Consider the following 18956-nt stretch of genomic DNA (forward strand, 5'->3'; position numbering starts at 1 on the left):
TTTTTTAAATAATAATAATTAAAATAATAAAAATAAAATAAAATGGGTGAGAGCTTTTTGAGTCTCAGAACTGTGAGGAATCCATGAGATAATGTAGGTTAAGCCTTATCCGGGTGTCTGGTTCAGAGGAGGCACTTGACAGAAGGGAGCAACATTTATTAAGAAGGAGCACATAACTCTTGTCTTTGGAAAGGGGCCCTTCCCTCTCCCTGCCTCCTCCTTCAAGCCTTTGAGGCATTTCTGTAGTAATTGGCTGCTGGGCTCAGCATCTATCTGTAGAGAAATACATTTTTGTGGAAGGGCTCTGAGGTGCTGGTACGAGGCGTTTATTAGTGATCTAAGGCAACATAAGTTGCCTCTGGTGTTTATTGACTGTTTCTAGCTGGAGGCTCAGAAATGCACAGGCACTAAAGGGTGAGTTACTATTGGTTGCTACTCTCTGGACCAGCAGGGACTTGGCGAGCTCTTGGAGGACAGAGTGTCTTGCATCAATCAACACTGACCCCTCTGGCTGAATATGTACAGACATAAAGAGGCTCCCAAATTAGCCTCTGTTCTCCTTAGCTGGATGAATGAAGATGAAATGCAATCCCTGGAGTGGGAGAAAATGTGTGTGTGGTGGAGGACTGAGCTGCACTCTGGAAATTCAGGCCGACTTCCTCCTGCTTAAAACAAATCTGAAATGCTTTCATTTTCTGTGGGCCTATTAAAGTGTATATGTTTAATAAATTGGCATGATGAGAGGTGAGGAAAGGAATGGAAGATGTGGGGAGAGAAGAGAATGGACAGAAGGAATAATCCCCAGAACGACTTGTTTGATGAATGAATTAAAATGGAGCAGGGGTGGCTTAGGCCTAACTTCAGCATTTGTCCAAAGTGTGTATTGATGAGATGGACTAATGCTTTGGGCAGAGGTGTAAGGTGTGGCAATAGCCAGCTGATCAATTTTTAATACCACCCAGAAAAATGTCATGTGTTTAAAAAAATTTCTTTGAATATTAATTTACCTAAGGATACCAGAGATCTGGCTCAACCACAAGGAAGTCAGGAAGCATGTACAAGTTGTCCTTCCAGGATATGGTGAGGGTGCCCTACATATAATGCTCGTTTTCGAAAAATGTTAGCATATATACCGGGATTCTTCTCCCTCCTCCCTAGTTATAATTTTTCCTTTGGGCCAAAAAGGGAGGAAAGAGAAGGACTCTCCAGGAGGCACACCTTTGTGCCTCCTCATATTTCCTAGTTTTTCTATATGGTCCAATGGCTTTCTTTTCAATGCTCGTTTGAGAGTCATTAGTATTAAAAATGCTGGTGAGAAAATAGTAACCCATGAACTTGACACTCTGTGTTAAGAAATGTTCTTTGCTTGCTTTCTGTAAGGCATAAGACCAGTGCATTGAATACTGTTCCAGGTGGGTATGTGACAGAGCCATACCCAGGAGCGTGGGGTCTTCCCAGAGCCAACTGAGCCACAAAGTATGGACATCTCAACATAGGCCCAACCCTGCTTCTGCCAAAGCCAATCCAGAGGCTTGGTGTGCATCTGTGCTTGCAGAAGCAGGTCACCCCACACACACTTGAACTATGAAGAGCTATGAGAAGTAACCTTTCTCAGAGTTACCAGACCCTCTCAGGATTACCTTCCTTACGAGAACAGACTGTAAACCTTAGGGGTTTGTGGTGGCCTGGATATACTCGAGGAGTCCTTTCGTCTTAATAATAACAATTAGCAAGTACATGGCACTTAGTAAGTACCAGATGCTGTTGTACACACTTCACGTATATTAATGTATTTTAGATCCCTCAAGAACCCTATGAATAGGTCCTATCACAGTCCCTGTTTATGATGAGAAATTAAAGGCAAAGGAGGTGAAGCGACTTCTCCAAGGTCTCTACAAGGAATAGAGCTAGGATCTGAATCTGGACTCCTAACCACGCTTATTCTGCCCTGGGCTTCACTGGGGAGCCTGGAAAGAGAAGATAGACTCTGCCAACAGATTATATCACTTTCACTTGGGAGAGAGGGCTTCTAGAGCAGTCCAAATATGGAGAGCATTCTTAGAATTTCTCCCTCTCCTAGGATCTCTAGGTTCTCCCTCTCAAACAAACAAAATCCAAACAAACTCTAGAGACAGTCTCCAGATGTAAAGAGTTTTCTTAATTAGGATTCACTTCTCAAACAGCTCTTAACAGTATGATTCAGGAGGTGTCCTTGGGGCTCACACCTCTGGAAACAGTAGCTCCAAGGTCCCTCTGGCTCTACTGGAGGAGGTTCTTGCTCTTAGCAGCAGCAAACAACACAGAAAAATGTCAACCTGAAGGGGTGTGCCATGTTGCAACAGACCCGGGATTAACTTTATAAAATCGTCAGCATTCACAAATGCCAGACAGTGACTCCATTTGCTTCTGTTTGCAAATTTATTTAGGAAGGACCTTTGAAATTTATGTTATGCAAAGATACAATCTAGTTTCTCCTCTTACAGGTCTCTTCCCCCTCAGCCCACCTTCCCCTCCTCCCACCACCAATACCACCATGCATTTTTAAAGCCCTTTAAAGTTTTCAAAGTGCTTTCAAATACATACTCCATTCTTTATGTCAGGTCAGGGCAACACTTTATTGCATTTGGCCAAAGGCCATTTTGAAACTTTAAGAGAGAAAAGGAGACACAACATGATCTTTGAAATAAAGGGATTAAAAAAGAAAACAGTTAAAGTTAGAAAGGATTTATGAGTTTGTGTATATATATATTTTTTAACTCATAAATCCTTTATATATATATAAAACAGGACTGACTGACCAACTATTTCACTGTTTTTCAAAAACAGTTGGGGTTTAGATGAAAACAACTAGAAGATATAAATAAATTATTTCAAAATAGTATTTATACATCTTTGATTTTAAACAGCTAATATATACTTGTCACAGAAAAATTGAAGGTTGTGAAAAGTGAAAAATAAAAATATAAACAATCATAATCTCATTATGCAGGAAACTCCCCTAAGATGATGTGTAGAGTACAGTCCTCTAGTCTTCTGTTATACATGTGCATACATACAATGGAGTTGGAAATTTCTTCATGCTATGCTCAGATGTGCAGAAAATAAATGTTGCCTTTGAATATCTAAAAACACTGATCTGGCCTATGAAATTCCACTTCACTGAGTGGAAAAAAGCAACTTATTATCCATTAGCAATATTTCAGTCACTTCTGGTGTGCAAGTCTCCTTTCGTTTTAACATTCAATCTATTCTAAGTATGATGCTGTACAGAGTCTTCTTTCAAAAAACAAGTCGCTTCAGGAAAATGCTCAGTCTTTCAGATTGTTCCCCTACCCCTACTTTTTTCTTCCTCAAAATGATGTCTCAGTGTTCGAAAGACGGGGCTATAGCTAACAAAGACTTCAACTTAGAATGAATTGTAAAAGGGCAAAAATAGCCGCTCTTCTGAGATGACCAGTGTCAAAAGACCTCCTTTCCTGCGGACCAGCAAGGCCTGCACCAGGGCACATGATTTGCCAAGAGAGGGTAACACCTTGGAGCAGTTACTTGTGCAGTCGTCTCCACCCTAAGGGACATCGCTGCACAGGGACATAGCCAGGTCTCTCCTCTCCTGGCTGCTCTTTGCCCCACAGGTGTCGATAGCAGGTTTGACTTGCGACCTGCTCTCCTGTGGTTTGGTCAGTACCCTCAGAAATCCCCCAGATGCTTCTGGCTCATCTCAGCTTTGGCTGATGGTTTTGAGTCTCTGCCATATAGTGTCACCAGCCCCTGTCCTGGAAAGTCCTCCCAGGGTGTGTGCTGAGGTGGCACCTTGTCCTTCATCACAGGGGGGGCCCATGCTCAGCCCTCTGAGTCTCCTCTTGGACATAAAGATATTTCCGGGGCTCGCCCAGGCACGCGGAGGTGAGAACAGCTTACAGAGCGCACCTTCTCCACGCACCTCTTCCTACCCAAGCGGCACCGCGGGCTCCCCTTTATGCCTCTAATTGAGATCATTTCCATTTCTGCCTGAATTAATGGAACTAATTTAACATAAATGAACTCAACTGTTGTTAAACTAATGGAAGGTCAAAGGAAAAAAGGGAGAGGTTTCCAGAAACTGTTGTAAACTTTGCGATATGTATTCTGTGTCTCGTCCCCAAGTTCACACTTTTCCTTCCTAAAGAACTTGAGCCTCCGTGGAAGGGGGTACCACTCGAGCCCAGGAGGATTTTCAAGAGAATCATTTGATTCAGTGATTTTGGATTCTGCTAACTTCATATCTGTTATCTAGGATGACTTTTGGTGAAAACCAGCCAACAGCAAGATACAGAGAACGAATTTCAGCTGACGACTTACATAGTTGATTGAAAGTTTGCATTTCCAATCAAATTCTCACATTAAATTATTTTTTATTTTTTATTTTTATTTTTTTTAAATATATCTTTATTGATTTCAGAGAGAGGAAAGGAGAGGGAGAGATAGAAACATCAATGATGAGAGAGTCATTGATCGAGCCCACAACCCGGGCATGTGCCCTGACCGGGAATCGAACCCCGATCGCCTGGATCCTAGTTCGACGCTCAACCGCTGAGCCACACCCGGCTGGGCACATTTAATTTTTTTTAGAAAGAGCACTCTTTGTCAGTGTTAGGGAGTTTTGAAACTTCTGCAAAGTAAAACAGCAGAATCTTCAACATTGAGAAGAGAAGAGGCTTTCTTCCAGTTAATTAAAGAAGCAAGAATTATGGAACTTTATAGCCATTTAATTATGTCATTAAGGTAAGAGTTAGCTAGCAAGGGGTGAGGGAGAGACGGCAGAGGGCCACCCTGTAGACTGAGCCTGACCTTTGGGGGCTGTGCCTACACTCAGGCTGTGACTCACTGCATTTTTGAAAGATTGTAACTAAATTGACACATTTGTTAAAAAGATATTTAATAATTTAGTTAGAATGACATCAATACATATTTTCCTAATGGATTATTATTATTTTTTGTTAGAAGTGTCAAACATGGACAAGTTGCCTCGTGTAAAAAGAGACAGCTGCCTTCCCTGTGCTCAGGCATGCTTCTGGACACATCAGCTGTCAGGTGGGGAAAAAATAGTAACACCTTTGCAATACTAACTCTAGCTGCTATTTATAGACTTATTTATTTAGTCCTTTGTACCAAGGCTTTATTTTCCCTCTTTTAATCCCCACAGCAAACCTCTGAGGTAGGGTTATATGCTTATCTTACAAATGATGTAAAGGGAGCCTCAGCGACATTAAGTAACCTGCAGAAAGCCTTACACCTAATGAGTGGGATTCTACCCAGGCATTTATGACTAAAAAAACATCCTGATGGGCTACCTCTCTTCCCAGCCCTACCCTGCCCAGTTTGTTAGGAAGATCAAACACAACCATATATGTAAACATAAGAGCTATTTTAAATTAGGCAATGTCTTTTCAAGGTATTTCCCCCTCTCCATTTATTTTCGAATTTTGTTTCTCTTCACTGTTGATAAAAAATATGTAAAGGAAGACAATGGTAAATAGCAATTATTAAATGTGTTGGTGATTATGAAGGGAATTAAAAAGAAAGGATATAACCATGGCATCTGCCTATTTACATAATTCTTTGCTTTTCTTTTGGTTTCTGTCATAAGAATTATGAAACTATTTATAGTATGTGTATTAGAATTTTCAGTTGAGAGGGAATTTTCTATGATTTTCCACCTTTTGGATCTGAGTTAATAAAGATATGTGGCAGAGTTCCTATTAATGTGTCCCTTTGCAGGAATGCTGTCTGGGTGATTACATGTTCTCTTACTAAAATTGCCTTCTTCAAAAAAAGACACACATGCGTGAGAAACAAGTTCTTTTCAGGAAATACTGGAAAAAGACTCGCTTTTAGAAAACTGACTCTGCATAGCCCTCCAGGATGGGGGCGGGGGAGCAGTTGGAGTGGGGTGATAAAGAGAGAAGGGAAGTTACATAGCATAAGAAACTAACTTTTACATGTCCTGGGCACACTTTAGTTCCCACAAATATGAGAGATTTAAAAAATACAAAATGGGCATAAACACTTTTGGGGATGTGCATTTACTTCACAAATTTAATTCAACATTTTTTAGCTATCTTTAAAAATGCCCTCCACTAAGTCAGAAAACTTTTAAATAGACCACATAAACTCTTGAACTCTTGGCCTCGGGGCACCTTATCTTGTCTAATCAATCACCTACGGGAATTTTTTTTTAGTCTCTATAAAATGCTCCAGACTTTGCTGATCCTTTGTCCTGTCACACCCTCACTGTGGCAGACCAAATCCCTCCCTCTTTTTTTTTTTTTTTTTACTATGCAATTTGGTCTTCTTTTTGCATTTTAGACTTTCTTCACTTGCTTTTTAATTTCTCTCTACTGACTTTCAAAAAAAGGCACACAAGTAGGCAAGCTGCTTCAATCAGTAGATTCTGCTTTTCTCTTTCACAGAATAACTGCTGTTTTGTGCTTCCTTGACATTTCATCACTATTGTGTGTGTGTTAAAGTATGGATACCATACTCTGAGAGTCTTTGAGGTCTCTACACACTCCTCTTTTTGCCTTTTCCTTAGTACTGGAGTTTATATCTGGTCATCCATGTAGTTTTCTTTCAGGGACACACTGATATTTACTTTTTTTATTGTGGGTATAAGGCCACCCCTTTAGATATAGAGAAATGGTTTAATTTTTCACTCTTAAAATTTCCAGAATTTCTGGGTTCTCTCATTTCCCCTCAGTCCTGCTTGCAAACCAGTCAATATCTGCCAAGCTCATCTCTTTCTTGTAGTAACTTATCAAATGAAGATAATAGCAGCCAACTCATACTATGACTGTTCTGCCTCAAAAACTTCTCAGCCCAATACTATAAGTACACTTAGTACATTTTTTGCCTTCTAGGTTATTACATTCAAAGTTTTATGTTTTGTTACTATATAACATGGGCTGTCATTGTTCCAGCTTCTGATGACAGTGTTTTAGAGTTTCTCTCTACTTGCTACTCAGCCCAAACCCAATGACACATATTTTAAGCTTGTTGACCCAAGTATCCATTTCTGGTGCAGTTTCTATATTAATTAGCAACTGGCACACTTACGATGAATGACAAGCTTCACACCCAAGCCCAAATCTCAGAGACTCAAACAAGTATTTGTTTTCTTGCTAATAGTCCCATGGGTAGGCTGAAATAGCACTCCTTCAGTTCAGGGGGGGACTTGGTCTAGGCCTCTAATTAGGTTAAGTTTTGTTCTAAGAGTCTCTTCATTTTTCTCTTATTTATTTTTAATATATCTTTATTGATTTCAGAGAGAGGAAGGGAGAGGGGGAGAGAGAGAGATAGAAACATCAATGATGAGAGAGTCATTGATCGGCTGCCTCCTGTACACCCCCCACTGGGGATCGAGCCCGAAACCTGGGCATGTGCTCCAACCAGGAGTCAAACCGCAATCTCCTAGATCCTAGGTCAATGCTCAACTGCTGAACCATGCCCGGCCGGGCCTCTTCATTTTTCTTTTAAAAATGACTACTTATGAAATATTATTTTCTTATAGGGAATGGCAGAAGCACCAGGATGTAAGCAAGACACACAATATATTTAAAGTCTCTGCTTGCCTCACACCTGCCAACATGTAGTAAACCAATGCAAGTCACATGGCCAACCCTAACATCCATGGGGTAAGGATTCGATTATTTTCTACCCATAGTTACTTGTCACATGCCATGTATATTATAGCAGAGAAGGAGTCACATATTGAGAACAGTTCAACTTGCACACATACAAACAAGAAAATATCACCTAGTACACATGCTGTGAAGAAAATAAAGCAGAGTAGTGCTTAGAGAATGCCTGGAAAGTTATTCAGCATAGTTTCTTAGACATGACATTTAAACCGAGGCTGTGTGCCTTCTGGGTAGATGGAACAGACAGTGAAAGAACCCAGAAGCAGGGATAAGCTCATGGTAATGGAGGAACTGACATAAAACCATGGGAGGGTGTTGGGAGATGAAATCAATGAAGTAGGCAGAGGCCAGGTTATTTAGACCTCTGTTATTATCACTGTTATATGTCATACACTAATATGTCACTGGACATTTCAGATGATTATTTGTCAAATGCTGAAAAACAATTTTTGGTGAGTTCTACTGGTTGTCCTGTTAACCTATAAGTAGGGTAGCCGAAGTCAACCAGTCTGGAATGTTTTTTACAAATTGAGTTGCACAATCAATTCTAAATAATTTACCTTTTCACTGGTTCTGAATGGTGTGTCGGCCTGCTAAGTTATTTCAATGGGAACACCAGAAAATACTAAGAATTCTTGACTAGAGAGGTACCTGCTGAAATACTGAAGAGGTGAAATGGTAGCCTCTGAAACTGCTTGGTTTCTTAATAATTCCAGGTATTTCTTTCCCCCTGGGCTCCTTAGAGCTAAATGGAAATATAAAGGCATTGGAGCCTCCTTTCCCCCCTTACTCTCACTCTTGGGAAAAACCTCTTATTCTTTTGATCCCTAGAGGGTTCCCTAGATCTAAAATAGCCCCAGCTCTGATTGTTGATGATATCTTTTCCTGGGGAAGTCTTTGCTAGTGCTACAAATGGAGAGGCAACTCTAGGTATAAACCCCAGGGGTACAGCCCACACCTTAGGGAAGTTCATGATTAATCGGGCTGTAGAGTAAGTTTAGATGGGGCGCATTCACTGTGCAGTCACATGCAAAGTCAGTTAGAAGTATCTCCAAATTTCACTAAATTTGAAACACAAAGATGCTAAACACTGAGATGCCCTAAATCATGAGGTCTTGAGCACTTTCTAGAAACCACCATTGAACTTTGTCCTTTGTGAAAAACTTTGTTAAAAAAATTGACATTTAATTGGCCAGATTTTCATTTTAGACTTCAGGAAAAGAGAGCCATTCTCTTTTCAAACACATGAAGAAAATAAATGAAAACCAGTGAGGTGGAGAAGCTACTTCTCTCTCTTGGCCCCCAGTAGCACCTCTCCAGGTGTGCCCTTGACTTCCATTAAGAATGACCCACTAAACAGGTGAAATACCCATCTGTAAATTTGCACTGCAGCATCATTTAGCAAAAAAAAAAAGGGGGGGGGGAGGGGGGCGCAGTGTTTAGATGAAGCAGAACATGCTGGCTGGCAGACCTCAGACACCATGACGCATAAACGTGACGGTGTTTATTCGCACACGCTCGTCTGTCAGAGGACTTCCGAGCCGCCGCAGCGATCAGCTGAGCATTGCCGCCCGTCTCACTGGCTGCGCCTCTCTTTCAGGTGGGAGCCCGAGTCGCTAACCCTGAGGCAGCTCGTCCCTGCTCAGCTCCTGTGCCACAGGTCGGGCAGGAATCCTGCCAGGAGGAGCGCGTGGGGCTCGCCCCGGAGTCACCCCAGTTGGACGCCAGCTGCCGGCGGTGCGCACAGAGGCGAGCCTGCGGCTGGGCCGGAGGAAAGCTGCTCCAGCCCCGGAGACCGGCGGGTTAAAAACCTGTAGGACGGATCCATCCGATGCATTGCCTGGCTCTGTCCCGCGCTCTGCTGAACGACGGAGCCCACGCTGCTGGGAGGCAAAGAGGGCGCACGTTTATTTTCAAGCGTAGGACTCTGGAACCACTTGGGAAGAATATTCTTGATTGAGAACCAAAACATTCCAGGATGCTTAACAAACCTGCAAATTGGAAAATCAGCATTGGCCTACGCAGCTGGGAGGCAGGGGGAGGACCTATAGACCTTGAAATCCCCCCTCCCCCAAATATTCCTTAAATGATATCTGTGTGCGTTTGCAAAATTACTGCCGTCTGGATCAAAGCGTCCAGCTGTTTTCGCCCGAGAACGGACGTGGCGCGGTTAAGACACGGCCTCGGCCCGCGCGCGCGCCGGGTAACCCGCAGCCCCGCCAAGAAGGCGCGGCGGCTCGCTCAGTGCCTCCGCGATGATATTGTAAAGTAAATGATATGCATCATTAAATCACCGAGGATGACTAACTCAATTTTAGAAAGCCCGCGACTCCAGCGATCCTAGTTACAGCTCTGATTTGAATACCTTCGCTTCCACCGGAGCAGCCTCGCGCCCGGGCCGCGCTCTCGGAGGAGCGCGCGGGGCCGGGACGCTGCGAGATGCCTGCCGTCCGCCAGGGCTCCGCGGGCTTCGCCTTCCTCCCTTCTTGACTTCTTATTTACATATCACAGGCGTCCTCTTTGTAAAGTTATTTTAAATAATTTATTAGATTGATCTTTTTAAAATTCTACCCTGGCTAAATGTCATAAGGAGGGAGGGGAAAAAAAAAAGCCTTCGAAGAAACTTATGGAAAGGTTTCTACTGGAGGAGGCCGGTTACCTGCTTCACTGCGGATATTCTAAAAATACCTCCGTGTCCGTACTATTACCCATTCTTCACGTCCAATTGCTCTGTTATGGTAATAGTCAGAAGCACACCATGCAGTAATTACTTACAGCTGACTGACGAAAAGAATATTCAACTCCCCCACTGTTCCACTGGAAGGTCTTTATGCACTATTAACTCATTCCTGTTTATTAATACTCTACTGGTAATTCAGGCTGCTGCCTCTTAGGTTTGTAATAGGAGGACTATTAAACAGCAATTACTGACCATATGGGTTGGCGAATATCTGTGTGTGTTTTTTGGTGGGTTTCTTTCCCCCTCCACTCCCCCCCCTCCTTCCAACTTGTTTTTTTAAGAAGCCATAGTACAACATAGTAAAAGTAACATCACATCTGCATGAGATTAACAAGCCTGGCAGTATTTCTCCCTTAGAAAATGTGAATTCATTCCCAGATTATCCTCGCTGGTTTAGGAAAGAGAGGTCATGGAAGAAATGGGAAAATGGGCAAGATTGTTGGCATGTGGGGAGCCCCCTCCTTCGGAAGAGAGTTTGGCTCCTCCGGCCCCTTAGACACTCACCAGGCTGTTTCCTCTTACTGCCTCCGAGAGGGAACTGATCCACCCTCAACCGCCCTCCACTTCTGAAAAACAAGCCTGCTTACTGAGGAATCCCGCAATAACACCGTTTCCCCCTTTTAAGTCCCCTCAAGCACTTGGAAATGGTCACTTTAACATGGAACATTTAGTAAACTCATCTCGCAAAGAGCAGGTACGTGAACCCTGGGAGAAGGCGAAAAGCTCCGTCTGGGGGAGGGACGGCGTGAGTAATGGGTTCAAGTGAGGGAAGCAGGTGGTAAATGAAGATTATGGTAATAATAATGCGTGGCTCTCTCACAGGTAGTGAGCGCTAAGCACGTGGCAGGCATTAAACACTTTTAAATAGAGATGCACCTCCGAGAGGAGAGCCCAGGAACTGGATTTCCATCGGACCATGATAGGCTGAGACCAGAGCGGGTAAGTCACTTGACCAGCAAACTCCAGCGAGGGGTGGCAGAGGCTGGGCGTCCGGGCTCTCTCACATAGCCAGCTTTCACCCCAAAGCCGCCGGCCCTTGGGGGCTTGTCTTCTACTTTCTCCCCTTTCCCTTAAAGAATCGTTCTCTCTTCTCGTCCAAATCCTTTTAGACCTTCAACAAACAGGTCAGACCGCTGGAAACTCCAGCTTGCCCCAATCTCACCCTTTCCATCCTGCGAAGCAAATTTAGTGTTTACCTTTGGCAGGCGGTTGTAGCTAATTTAGTATCTTCCTTTGTTACCGGTTGGTGTTGTGTGGGGAAGGTTTTTCTCTCAGATACACTCTAAATCCTTGAAGAGAGGGACCATAGTTTTAAACTTTTCTTCTATATATTCTTGCACTAGTTTGGTAATGGATGCTCAGTTGGTGTTAAATAGAGGTTGGAAGAATTCAATGGAAATATATGAGGGGAAAAAAGACATCAGTCCCTAAGTTTTCTTACTCTGTGGAGATGTAGGGCTATCGTTCGGGGTTAAGTATGGAAAAACAAAAGCAAACCAAAAATAAATAGTAACAACAAAATGATAAATCTCAGCCCCAAATCAGAATAGTACCAACCTAATAGATAGCATATAGTTGATGTTCAATGAATGAATTGAGATGAACTTGTTAAATCAGAGCCTCATAAGACCCCAGACCTTTTTCATAGTGGGTCTAAGGGGAAATTGCAGGGAATTTATTTCAACTGTGACTTTCTGATTTGAACTAGAATGCTGGCTTGCTTTATGGCCTAGAAGGCCCTCAAGGGAAAGAGGGGCTTCCCTCAGAATTTCTACGATGGGCACCTTCAACAATATGGATTGATCCTTGACAGAATCAGACCTACTTGGTGTGATTGGAAAGGCACCGTTAGGCCCATCTTGTCCTCACATGTTTCATAGATTGAAGGACCTGGTAGGCACCTTAGAAATGAGCTACTCCAGTGGATTTCCAACATAGTTTTGTTTGTTTTTATTACTATTGCTTATAAAGCAGAATTTATTTATGTTTTTTTCTGGTTAAGTATTATGCAAGATACTGATGCAGGTTAACCAAGACCATCTCTGATTGAAGTCAGATTGGGAAGAATGGATGCCTAACCTGATATCCCCCCTGAGAAAGCCACTAGAGGCCCTGGTGTTCCTTGGAGCACCATACAAAAAGCATTTGGACCAAGCCATTGGACCTCCTCTTAACACAAAGCTGGGACAAGTTTAAAGTCAGATGAGTCAATATGAATTGGAGGGAGTGAGCAAAAGCTCTGGACTATGGAGGGATGGCTACTTGAGGATATTAAATAACAAAGCAAATGTAGGATGGGGGTGATTCATTTCACTTTGGCCACTCCCATGTTTTCATGGTTGAAGTCTCAGAACTGTCTTCAGCTCAGCGTGGTTGTCCCATGTTTACCTGGTCCCATGTTTACACCAATTTCAATCCTGCCTGAGTTTAGGGGAACATTTTTATGGTGCTGGAAATTATGCTTCCCCTACTCACAGCACAATATAGATTATGCTATAATCTTTAATGGCATTTAAAAAATATGTGGGGAAAAGTCCACATCGCAGAATGTCCTTTTATTCTTTCACTAACAGAGGCAGCAGGATATAGAAAAAAATATGGTATGAGACCTGTATCCACGGATCTGTATTCTAGACCACATCTTTCACCAATTAGCTGTGTGTCTTGAGGACATATTATTTAACCTCTCTGTACCCCCATGTCATCATCTGTAAAATAATGCCCTCTGGCTCAGATTTGCTTCTGAAATACATTTGGCTCTACTGGGCCATCACAAAAATTTAATGCTCTCTATATAGTAACTCTGAGTTAAATTGTATTAAAACAAAACAAATGATTATAGTCATAATATGAATAAAATGCTCATATATGCCAAGAATTTTAAATTAGGCTGCATGACAAAAACATTTATTTCTGATATCAGTGAAAACTGGAGTTAAGTCAGTAAAGATGATACTAAGCCTTGTAAATATCATCCAACTGTGACTGGAACTGCAGAACTTTCCCCTTGGGTGAGAACATCTGGGCAGGCTGTTGGCTTCATTTCAGGCGTTCGATTATTCAATGCATACTTGCTTTTTCCTCCCATATCTCATTATTCAATTAATAAGCATGCCCTAAGTTGCTACCATTCATTCATTCAATAAATGTTATTCAATGTATCTTTAAGGAGAAGCCTGCTACATATCTTTAAGGAGAAGCCTGCTCTGATTGTTAATAATATCAATAAAAAGGTAAGTCCCTGGCTGTGAAGAGGTAATAATCTCATTCAGCCAGGAAAATGTATATAGTAAAAAAATAAATAACTTTGTAAGACAGTGATTGCTTAGGGTCCAAGAGAAGGGTAAAGGCTATAAGGGCTGGGAGTAAAGTGGAGTAATTATATGGGCTAAGATCGGCAGGAAGGGTTCAGGAATGGCTTCCGTTGTATCTTGACACTTGACAATATTAGGACAAGTGAGGATGACAGAGGTCCCTTTAGGTGGGGGAACAGTATGTGCAAAAGCGGTGAACTGGGGAAAATTAAGAAATGTGTGATTTTAGTAAAGATTCAGGTTCACCCGGAGGGAAGTACTTCTATGAGACCAACAGGGACAGTGATGGGGAAGACAAAGGCTGTTAATGAAAATCATGATGTGGCAGGTTTGGAGTTCAGCTCACACATTCAGGGGGATGAGAAAATGTAACCATGCAAACCCTTCTCTTTCTGGCTCAAGGCCTCTTTCTGCAGGAGCAGTAATGTAATCTCAGTAGCTTCAACTTTCTTTCACTAAACCCCTGAGGGTGTTTCTCATTTCTGGGGCCTTTGAGAGTCCCAAGATGATGGAGCTGACTACAGGGGGTGGGGTATCTGTCTTTAGTTGGTATCTGTCCAGTGGGCGCGTGTCAATCCTGCCACACAGTCACCAGTCCATACAGATCACCCCTGGGGCTCCCCTGATTCTTGTCTATCAGGTGGTCAGGGCCTCCGAGGGCCTCCCGCGCTTTTCTTCTTCTCTGGATGCTGAGGGTGGGGAAGTTCATGAGCCCATCTGCCTAGAAGGGCCACACAGTGCCATCTTCTCAACAGACTTGCTCTATAGCCCTGGAGGGGCCTTCCTTGATTTTAGAAAACACAAAATTACCTGAGACTCTTATGCCCCTGCCCCGGCCCTCCCCCCCGGCCCAGAGACCTAACTCCACAGTAGAAGCAACCTGTTTCTGTTTTTCTCCTTTCTACTCTGAATTTCCTCCTCCCCACAAAAGGCAGGGAATTGTCTCCATTCTTGAGGGAATTCTGTTTCTGATGATGCTGAAACATTTTATCGGCAGGAAAAGTGACAGAGAGAGGTTCTATGACTTACTCAAAGTCACACAGCTTTTCAGTGACAAAACAGGTAAAAATGCAAGCATGCTACCTTTCCCCCCTCCTTTTTATTCCCCTCTCCCTTCCTCTCTCCAAGAGGACTGTTCTGTGCCAGGCAGTGTATCAGCACTGCGTACACCGTACTGAACAAATTAAACAAATTGAACATACTGCTTTCATGAATCACCTGTCTAGTAGGGAAATGGACATCGAACATGTGCATACACAAACTCATAATTTAAATTGTGGTCAGTACCATGGGTTTTATGAGAATTTAGATTAGGCAGTCAAGAATGGTCTTTCTGAGAAAGAGACAGTTGAGCTAAGACCTCAAGCACAGGGATAAGAGGATTCCAGGCAGAGGGAATGGCCTATACAAAGATCTGACATGTCCAAGGAGCTCAAAAACATTCCCATGACTGAAAATGGAACAAGATATGGTTGGAGAATGAAACAGGACCAAGGCCTATAGGGCTTTATGACTGGGACAGCTCTGCTCATTCTGGGACCTAAGCTGAAGGGATGAAGACTGTCTGGGTCATGTTGTTCATATGGCAATGATAAGAGTGCAAAATAGCAGGTCCAAATACATAAGCATATTTAAACTCTGCTCTCAAACATATCCAATAATACCCCATTCACCAAAGCAAATCACATGGTCAAGGTCAATGTCAGTGCATGGGGAAATATACTCAGAGCAGCTAGAGGCCATGTCAATCATGCAAATATATAATAGAGAAGAATGAAGAGTTGGAGACAATAATTCAGTATAAGACATTTATTATGCAGAAGTAAGAAGCTGGACTGATGACTTTTAAAGCCATTTCTCTCTAAGATGTATGGTTTCATGACACTTACTTAGAGTCTAACTTAATTGAGAGCTTACTATGCACCAGACTTTCATCTGAGTTCTTTACAAGGGTTAGGTTATCCAATTAAACCACACAAACCTATAGCTTATTAAGAACAATGTCCTGCATGACCTAATCAGGTGTAACATTATGAATCTTGCTATCACACATCAGGTGGTAATTCACCCTTTGTAGACACTTCAAATACAGGTCCTCAGGTTGGAGATAAGATACATAGACATTCCATGCAAGACAAAGCACCCACTAACCAGCCGGTTCACTGGCAAATGGCATCCTGCGTGTTTTGACCTTTTCCAGGACCCAAACTACAAAACACAAATAAGCACACAATTCAGGTCTTGCCTCTAAATGGACACTTGGCTTACCTAGCAAGATGCATCGCAGATGAAGTTTCAGAAGACACTGTCATTGCTTATGCTGTACATGAACTCAGTGCCTTGTGACTCTAAAGTAGTGACACTGGAAGGCTGGCATGGCCCCTTTCAACACTGCCCCAATGCCTATACTCTGCTTTCTCCTCCTGGCTGAGGACAGTGTCTAATTTGGCCAAGTAAATGTAGGCCAACAGTGCTAAATAGTCTTTATAAAAGAATTGAGATTCAATAATATCATTGCATAATTCTTACAACTGACTCCGATGGCCCAAAATTTAGAACCTATTCTGTTAGGAAAGATATGTAATCATTGTAAGGTCTTAGCCTTGAAGAAATAGAAAAATGAAAATGAATGTTATTCCCCTCCCCACCTTTCTAGAAATCCTATTGAATCCCATTAAGAAACAAGTTCAGCTATTGTATTAGAAAACTATGTGAAATGACCTTTTCTAGAATAGCAGATGTCAGTGCTTCAAGGATGTATGGCACCAAGATGACTATATATTTTTATGGCATATAAATTAGATAACAAGTGGGTAAATCTGGAGTTTAGTGTAAGAAATGTGTTTACAATGCCCAAGCCAGTTCATAGATACTTATTAATAATGATATTTTTTTGCCAAATAATACTAAAAATTGTTAATATTGATCTCCAGATACTTGTAAATTTTCAACCACATTTGTCTCTTGCCTATGTTTGATCCCTATGATAAATAAAGTGGATTTCTTCCCATTCAATAAAAATAAATAGGGCCCCAGTAACTGATGACATTTGCCATAGGTCAAACAAATGACAATTTGGAGCTGGGGGAAGAACTGGAATCTTCATCTTTGTAACAATTATTGAGATCTAGAGATGGAGACAAGCTACCTAACAATCCTTCACAAATGTTGATTCTTTCCAGTCTGGGTTGTTTTCACTGTGAAATTTAGAAAGGCAATCTGTACAATGGCCCTTAGGCCTCAGTACGAATTTCTGAAAGGAGATCTGAGGTCCACATTAAGAACACGTACAGTTAGGACAAGTATAACTCTCAGTATTTCACAATATGTGCTCACTTCACCATTCAGATTCATATTTGGTCTTCCATCTGGGGATGGGTTGACACCCTAATAGAAGGTAGTTTAGTCACCATGGTAAATGACTTCATGTAGGTAATTCTTACAGTAAGTAGTTTCACCAAGCAAAGAAAACAAACCTGAACAAAAGCAATGCTGAAGCAGGTGTTCTAGCTGTTGGAGAAAAGTCATTAGAATGACATCACTCAATCACTTTGTTTCTCTTATAATAATATACTATTTATTACAAGCATTGCTTTTTCCCTGTGTGCGTCATTTCTATAAACTTCACACCTAACATTTTTCCCCCTTTGGGTGTGCCAGAGCAGAAGCAAGTGATGTTTGCGGAAGGTGAGCCAGAGAAATTTTAATCCTGTTTTGAAAAAAGCCCTTTCCTAAGCTTATTTAAAAGCAATAGAGCAAGACACTTCTCATATATTTTTTGTCTTTTATTTGTGTTTCTTAAGTCCAAAATGTTGCATTTCAGAGTTTAAAGAAAATTAAGACAGAAACAAAAAACCTATTTGTCATGTCCCTTAATGGAAAAATCTGAAAGGAAGTGTCTCTGAATTAAATGATTCTATGAACACTTTAATAAGCAGGCCAAACACAGACATTCATGATATCGCATTTTCTTCCAGTGTGGAAAGAGCAGTGATGAAGAAGAATGCTTTCCCCTCACCCCCTCATGCTTTCCCCATGCTCCCAATTGGAAGCAAGAGGGATTCCATTTTCTAGCTATCTTATTTAGAAAAATTAAGCAAAGCTTCCAGATTTTAAGTGAAGACAACAGAGTATGTTAAGTAACCAACTAATATTCTGCTGAAAACCAGACAGCCCTCAGGGAGGCCTCATAGAGTGTCAGTTATTGGATTGTGAGTCCCCTCCGACGTGCCTGTGATTTGGAAAACTCCAATTCTACCCCATTCCCTGCCACTTCAGGCAGCACTGTCGCAGTCCGGGCAATCAGCAGGGGCCTGGAGGAAGAGAACGTTAGACGTGCTCTCGGGAACGCAGGGGAGACAGCATGTTAAAACTGGGGCAGTCGCCTCAAAATTGGGGCAGTGGCGCTCTTATGGACTCCCCTGCCACTCAGAAGATGCTCCTTGGAAGCTTTGTCATTCCTTTGAGACTGTAGCAAGTCAGCGTGGATGTGACATTGTGAAAATGCTATTGATGCAGCAGGAAGAATCATTTCTTTTTCTAGGAAGATTATCACAAACAAAGAACATGTCGAAAATGAGTAAACTTACCATAGCAGTTTAATAAACACTGACCAGTGGAAGGGGAGGAAGGGGAGACTTGGAAAGTCTATACTTCACGCTTCCTCGTCTTCTGTAATCTGGGCTGGTTCAGGCCAACTAGAAAGGAAAGTAGGCCAAAGATGAGAGCTGAACAACAAAAAGGAACTTTTTATCAGGTGGTGTCATCTACTGTTGATCGTTAGTGTCATTATTAGTGTCTAGTGAATCCACTAGGAACATCAAACATGCAAGTAACCAAGTGGTCATGAACACAGTCATTGCACAGTTAGCCATGTTAGTGGAAGACAGAAGTGTAGTAGTGATTTTGGGGGTGTGGGGAATGGATAATTATGCTTAAATGGATAATTTGTCATTACCTTGGGTTCCTCTTAACATTGCTAATGTTACCCAAGGGCTTTGAATTAAGGGGACAGGATGAATGAATGAACTAGGAAAATACTGAGTGAATGTATGAAAATGCCATCTGAGGTCAGTGTGATCACTGCCGCTTCTACTACAACTAGCAAATATTTACTGTGTCCTTACTATGTGCCAGGCAATGCTATAAGTGCCGTCTGTATATAAGCTATGTGCATCCTCACAACACTGGGAGTTGTTATTCCCATTTTACAGAAAGTGAAACTAA

The 18956-nt window shown here is 42.1% G+C and overlaps 1 long non-coding RNA gene across 6 annotated transcripts in view; it reads left to right on the forward strand.

Moving 5' to 3' along the window:
* LOC308566451 overlaps window positions 1–10611 on the forward strand; it is a 527240-nt gene extending 516629 nt beyond the window's left edge. For 3 of the 6 annotated variants that reach the window (XR_014000157.1, XR_014000159.1, XR_014000160.1), the window contains 2 exons: window positions 7547–7670; window positions 9277–10611. This is a non-coding gene — a long non-coding RNA (uncharacterized lncRNA). The remainder of the gene's footprint in view (window positions 1–7546; window positions 7671–9276) is intronic. The other 3 variants (XR_014000156.1, XR_014000158.1, XR_014000161.1) reach the window with 1 other exon arrangement.
* Window positions 10612–18956: the final 8345 nt, after the last annotated feature.

This window comes from Miniopterus schreibersii, assembly GCF_964146895.1.
Source record: "Miniopterus schreibersii genome assembly, chromosome: 13".
NCBI classification, from domain to species: domain Eukaryota; kingdom Metazoa; phylum Chordata; class Mammalia; order Chiroptera; family Miniopteridae; genus Miniopterus; species Miniopterus schreibersii.